General features: G+C 37.5%; 1 long non-coding RNA gene across 1 annotated transcript; it reads left to right on the top strand.

The window, feature by feature from the left end:
• Positions 1 to 4410: 4410 nt before the first annotated feature.
• LOC108041487 lies at positions 4411 to 6446 on the top strand. The gene is made up of 5 exons (XR_006417575.1): positions 4411 to 5140; positions 5198 to 5419; positions 5482 to 5545; positions 5600 to 5879; positions 5957 to 6446. It is a non-coding gene; the product is annotated as an uncharacterized LOC108041487 (long non-coding RNA).
• Positions 6447 to 7157: the final 711 nt, after the last annotated feature.

Here is a 7157-nt window from a genome sequence, read left to right as displayed (position 1 = left end):
TAGGCTGTGCGTTGATTCTTAGTTTTCAATGAACAGTTTTATATATATAGATGACTCCCCCTGCCCTCTTTCACAAAGCCCAGCGGCTTGAACGCTTTGACGGGGTTTATTCGTGTGTGTTGCTGGTATAATTTAATTTTAATTTATTGTTAATTTATTGTTAAGTTTAATTTAGTTTTAAGTTTTTAATTTTAAGTTTTAAAAAGAAATCAAGATCAGCCGCCGCACAATTATTGTACTACACAGAGTCAGAGAGAGAGAGAGAGAGAGAGACAGTGCGAGAGAATGCATTCGGTGTTCAATGCTTGTGTATAATTTGTTGGAATTATTATTCCTACTTTAGGCTAATGTAACTTTTTTTAGAATTGACCTAGAGCTTCAGTAAAACCACCATATGAATCCTTAAAGTATCAGGATTCCCTCGATAAATTTTCATATTGCTAATTGACTTAGATCAGTGTTTTTTTGCCGTTTGGAAAAAATGAGGAAGATTCTTAGATTTTCAAAGATCGATAAAAAATAGTAAACATTAAAATATCGAATATTAAATTAAATAGAATCTTTATTATGTAGAGGACTAAATTTTGGCCAAAAATCGCATCGATTGATTAACGCGTTTAGCGTCCAGATTTTTTTTATAGAAATTGGGGGTTTTTTGCCACTGGAAGAAAATGGGGGCATGTTTGTGGCCAAAATAAATCTTAGCAAATCAGTTTAGTGTTATAAGAATTGAATGGTAAAAAATTTTAATAGGGTCATTTAATTAGTTTAGGCTGTGCGTTGATTCTTAGTTTTCAATGAACAGTTTTATATATATAGATGACTGCCCCCTGCCCTTTTCACAAAGCCCAGCGGCTTGAACGCTTTGACGGGGTTTATTCGTGTGTGTTGCTGGTATAATTTAATTTTAATTTATTGTTAATTTATTGTTAAGTTTAATTTAGTTTTAAGTTTTTAATTTTAAGTTTTAAAAAGAAATCAAGATCAGCCGCCGCACAATTATTGTACTACACAGAGTCAGAGAGAGAGAGAGAGAGAGAGACAGTGCGAGAGAATGCATTCGGTGTTCAATGCTTGTGTATAATTTGTTGGAATTATTATTCCTACTTTAGGCTAATGTAACTTTTTTTAGAATTGACCTAGAGCTTCAGTAAAACCACCATATGAATCCTTAAAGTATCAGGATTCCCTCGATAAATTTTCATATTGCTAATTGACTTAGATCAGTGTTTTTTTGCCGTTTGGAAAAAATGAGGAAGATTCTTAGATTTTCAAAGATCGATAAAAAATAGTAAACATTAAAATATCGAATATTAAATTAAATAGAATCTTTATTATGTAGAGGACTAAATTTTGGCCAAAAATCGCATCGATTGATTAACGCGTTTAGCGTTCAGATTTTTTTATAGAAATTGGGAATTTTTTTGCCACTGGAAGAAAATGGGGGCATGTTTGTGGCCAAAATAAATCTTAGCAAATCAGTTTAGTGTTATAAGAATTTAATGGTAAAAAATTTTAATAGGGTCATTTAATTAGTTTAGGATGTGCGTTGATTCTTAGTTTTCAATGAACAGTTTTATATATATAGATTAATTTAATTTATAGTTATTAAGTTTAATTTAAGTTTTTAATTTTAAGTTTTAAAAAGAAATCAAGATCAGCCGCCGCACAATTATTGTACTACACAGAGTCAGAGAGAGAGAGAGAGAGAGAGAGACAGTGCGAGAGAATGCATTCGGTGTTCAATGCTTGTGTATAATTTGTTGGAATTATTATTCCTACTTTAGGCTAATGTAACTTTTTTTAGAATTGACCTAGAGCTTCAGTAAAACCACCATATGAATCCTTAAAGTATCAGGATTCCCTCGATAAATTTTCATATTGCTAATTGACTTAGATCAGTGTTTTTTTGCCGTTTGGAAAAAATGAGGAAGATTCTTAGATTTTCAAAGATCGATAAAAAATAGTAAACATTAAAATATCGAATATTAAATTAAATAGAATCTTTATTATGTAGAGGACTAAATTTTGGCCAAAAATCGCATCGATTGATTAACGCGTTTAGCGTCCAGATTTTTTTTATAGAAATTGGGGTTTTTTTGCCACTGGAAGAAAATGGGGGCATGTTTGTGGCCAAAATAAATCTTAGCAAATCAGTTTAGTGTTATAAGAATTGAATGGTAAAAAATTTTAATAGGGTCATTTAATTAGTTTAGGCTGTGCGTTGATTCTTAGTTTTCAATGAACAGTTTTATATATAATAGACTGCCCCCTGCCCTTTTCACAAAGCCCAACGGCTTGAACGCTTTGAGGGGTTTATTCGTGTGTGTTGCTGGTATAATTTAATTTTAATTTATTGTTAATTTATTGTTAAGTTTAATTTAGTTTTAAGTTTTTAATTTTAAGTTTTAAAAAGAAATCAAGATCAGCCGCCGCACAATTATTGTACTACACAGAGTCAGAGAGAGAGAGAGAGAGAGAGACAGTGCGAGAGAATGCATTCGGTGTTCAATGCTTGTGTATAATTTGTTGGAATTATTATTCCTACTTTAGGCTAATGTAACTTTTTTTAGAATTGACCTAGAGCTTCAGTAAAACCACCATATGAATCCTTAAAGTATCAGGATTCCCTCGATAAATTTTCATATTGCTAATTGACTTAGATCAGTGTTTTTTTGCCGTTTGGAAAAAATGAGGAAGATTCTTAGATTTTCAAAGATCGATAAAAAATAGTAAACATTAAAATATCGAATATTAAATTAAATAGAATCTTTATTATGTAGAGGACTAAATTTTGGCCAAAAATCGCATCGATTGATTAACGCGTTTAGCGTCCAGATTTTTTTTATAGAAATTGGGGGTTTTTTGCCACTGGAAGAAAATGGGGGCATGTTTGTGGCCAAAATAAATCTTAGCAAATCAGTTTAGGGTTTAAAAAATTGAAAGGTAAAAAATTTTAATAGGGTCATTTAATTAGTTTAGGCTGTGCGTTGATTCTTAGTTTTCAATGAACAGTTTTATATACATATAGAGATGTAATAGAATTAAGAAATCAGAATTGAAAAAAAAAAATGGGGGGGGGTGTTTTTAGGCGCCCCCCAATTAAAAAAAAATTATTTAACAAAGCCTCATAAAGAAAATATAACACAATATAGCGCCCCTATATACACCCAATAGAAAAGAAATCTTTAGGAAATACAGTTTCAAGATGACTTGATCAAAATTGAATGTATATAATTTATATGGTCGGAAATGTCTCCTTCACTGCGTTGCAAACTTTTGACTGAAATTATATACTAATATTGTATAAAAATCCCAAAGTCCCATAAGTTAACATTTCTCCAACCTCAAAACATTCTGCATTTGACAATTCTCTGAGATGTTCGTTTTAATATTAATTTTATCTATTAAATAAATTTGTCGTTTCTACGCAAACTAGTCCCTCAGTTTTAAAGCTTTTTCCTTGAAACTTTCCTAAAAGTTGTATTTTTATTGCAGGTAGTATATATTTCGGAACGAGTCGGATCGGGAGACTAAATCATATAGCTCCCATAGGAACAATCAAAAAAAATGTAAAAAAGTATAACTTTGTTGTTTTTAATTCTTTTTGTTGATCTTTCGGATTTGGTAATATTTAAATACTATGGAATTACGGTTTTAATTAAATTAAAATCAGGCATCTATATCATAACAGGGTGGCCCATCTAGCCTTTGCTCCTTGAACTATCGATAATTTTGACTTTGACATTTCGAATAGGGATGTCAAATATTTTTAAAATATCGTATCGCTGATATATTTTCCTTAAGAAAAATATTGATATGATTTTTAATATATCGCCAAAAAAAATCGATATATCAGATATTTTTGATATTTTTTTTTCAGTTGAATTTCAAAATTTTAGCCGCCTAAATAAGCTAACAACAAGGAAACAAGACTTCTGCCATAAATTAAAGTAAAAGCACTAGAAAAATATACAAAATAAAATGCATGTTGTTACAATTGTTATTTTATTAGTTTCATAAGTCTTTGCATATGGATTTTAAAAATACTCTTTCCGTTATGTGGCAGACAACGCACTTAATAGCCGACGCTAACCGCTCTGACGACTCTGAGCTACCCGGGGTAATTAGGTAGCATAGCGCAACACTCGAAAGATTTTGTAAATTGTCTTTCTGGGAGTACCAGAATTCCATCGGATCGCTGTCCCAGTCGGTGTGAGGCATGTTATGTACATGAGAGAAAGATATGCACGTATCAAATAATATCGAAAAATAAACTATCGATATTTTGATATTTGGCTAAAAAAATATCACGATATTAGTTTTTTTTGCAAAAAATATCGATATATTGAAATTTTGATATATTTTTGACATCCCTAATTTCGAATGTCATTGTCAATGTGTCAGATATTTAGTAGAAGGTTTGCGGTTTACGAAATGGTTAAGTTTGCGCTCGAAGAAAATTGGGAAATATTAAAAACTTTCTTCCAAAGTCTTCAACCGAAACTGCAAGAAAATTGCTGTCAAATTTCGGAAAAAATAAAGGGGCTTCCAGGTAGCTTGTGGATAGTTTTGTGAAGCGTGTGCGTGAGACTGGATCGTTGATGGATAAAACAACACGTTTACGTGCTCGTCCAGTTCGGTCGGTGGAAAATATCGGTGCGGTGGCCGAAAGTGTCAATGACAATCCGTCAACATTAAAGCCTAGTATCCAGATCGACAAACGATTACGCTAGCGTAAAAATTTTGTTATGGAACTGCATTTGGTCCTGGGACGGCGCCGGCTAGCTCCCGAATCCCCAGGGCGGAGTATCCCCAATGTCCCTACAGATTCCACAACATAAACATCGATGACACGCGTCTCACATCACAAAAAATATCGGTCTTCACTAACAAGCAACACAAACAAAATGTAAACAATGCAATTAATTGAAGTGACGGGAAATATATGGCGTTTTGGTGGCTATTGGTGACCTAGCCAAGCACGCCCACCCAACCAAGGATGCCCCGGATGATTCTGCGGAGGCATCACCCATGATCAGCTGGTCCAAGTCACTCCTCGCGACTAGGACAGCTCCATCTCCCCCACAACGACAACTCACTCGTACATTTCAGTCTTCATGTACATTTAATATCCACAGTAAGTACTAAAGTTAACATAACTTGTTCTCCTAGTAATTAATTTATCCTTTCATAGCCTCTACGACCAAACTTGGCCACCGTCTTCAAATTTAATCGGTCAAAGCGGAAGATTACCTTCCTTTGGCAAAGGCTACAGGCGCCGCGGAAATAATGTTCCACCAGTCACTTATTGGTGGAACTCGCATTGAACGAGGCGCACAAAAGCACACACACGGTTAGTGTGTCGGGTCACCTAATCCTGAGGAGCTCCTGGGGAAAAGAAGGGACAGGCCAAACGGTAAGTATTACGCGCTGTAAACAATCCCGCCGAAAACTAATAATCGCGACCCTTTTTTACAGGCAACAACGAGGACAAGAATTGGGGTTGTCGGGTCTAAGTCCGGATAAATTTACAGGTCAACAGGTAAGTACATAAATTTAGTAATGTGCACAGTTAAATTAACGTTAATAATTTCAGCCACTTCTGGGCTAGGCGCCGGGCTAACTATGCCCCGACTACAGCGTACTCTGCCGGAGACCAGCAGCAGTAAGGGCCTGGAACACCCCGAGGAGCGGTGGCGAAGGCGAGCCTGATGGCGGTGCCTCTCAACGCCGCGCGCACTGGCAGCCTGACGACCCCAAAGCAGGTGGGTCTTAATAGCGCGGAACGGACTCACCGGTGAATGTCGGATGGCGTTGGCTGCGTCCGAGGAAGGCGAGTAGTGTTTGTCCAGATCTCGTAGCTGGCTCGACCGAAGGTGCGTATTTTCCTGATTTCCCAGATTTAATTTCCTCCAATGTAAAATCACGATTTATTTCCAATTTGACTTTCCAGATTTAATTCCCTCCAATTTAAATCTCCAATTTGAATTTCCAGATTTAATTAGTCCAATTTTATATGTCCAATTAAGTCTTCTAATTTGAACTTCCAATTTAATTTCCTCCAATTTAAATATCCCGGGGCCCTTTGTATTGGGACCCCGGTTGCCCTACGAATAATTATTTATAAATAAAATAAACTATTAAACCTAACACAAATTTCTCTAACACTCACTTTTTATTATATTTCGGCACAAACACTATTTTAACATTTTTGTTCTGTCTGCTGGGACAATATGGCTGCGACTATATAGAAATTTGCCTATCATGCCTATATCTCGCCATATTCCCTTCGCCTCTCTCGAAATTGGGTCATTGGGCATATCAAGGCCATCCTAGCCATACCCAGAGCGAACCGGGCTAGTTTAAAATAGCTAGATAGCCAAGACATCAGCAGAAGGGGGCGCCACTCCAGTAGGAGTTGCCACCCTCCTTCTTTATCGATAGCCCTACCAAAAACGAATACCTCCTTCTTAATTCTTCCAGCCGATTCCAACTTGAAATGCAACACCACCCAAGGATTTAGAGGGACGCCTTTAAACCATGGCCACTCGACGAAATCATTGGGAGCATTGGAGATCGGTGTCTGGCGAAATCCGAATGCAGTTCCAAACGGTGCCCTACGCGGGGCCCACGCTTACCAGTAAGTACTGCCTTTGTTTTTTTGTTGTGCTCCTTCAATTTATGCTGCCTCTGCAGGAACTCCACTCGGAAGACGAAGTCCTCCACCGAGTTGCGGTCGTCCTCGCCGTCAAATGCATCGCCCCACCACTCGAAGCGAACATGTTGGCTGCCGCCACCTAGTCCAGTATTGGCATAAAAGCATCGCTCCTCGCGGAAATCTGAAGCTCTCCGGTCCTCGATGTGCCAATTTCGGGACTCGTTGCGCCGCCCTCGGTCGCCATCCAGAGGATATCCTGGACTGCTGCTTTCCACCGGTAACGGGTCCACGGGCCTTCTAGGCGGCTTTGGTGGAACCTTTGGTGGCGGTGGACGGGAGCCAATCGTGTCTGCTGATGGTGCAGTCTTTGGAATCGCCCCTTTCTGGACCAGACTTGGAGCCAGTGGTGCCGCCGGGTCCGTCCAACCCGGATGCTGTTGCTGATCGGTATGGTTCCCCAGTGGAAGCTGCGGCCGCTGAGCAGTAGGCCTTAACA

Source organism: Drosophila rhopaloa, unplaced genomic scaffold (genome assembly GCF_018152115.1).
Source record: "Drosophila rhopaloa isolate 14029-0021.01 unplaced genomic scaffold, ASM1815211v1 contig_182, whole genome shotgun sequence".
Taxonomy (NCBI): Eukaryota; Metazoa; Arthropoda; class Insecta; order Diptera; family Drosophilidae; genus Drosophila; species Drosophila rhopaloa.
The sequence above is the reverse complement of the archived record's forward strand: the minus strand, read 5'-3'. Positions and strand labels throughout refer to the sequence as shown.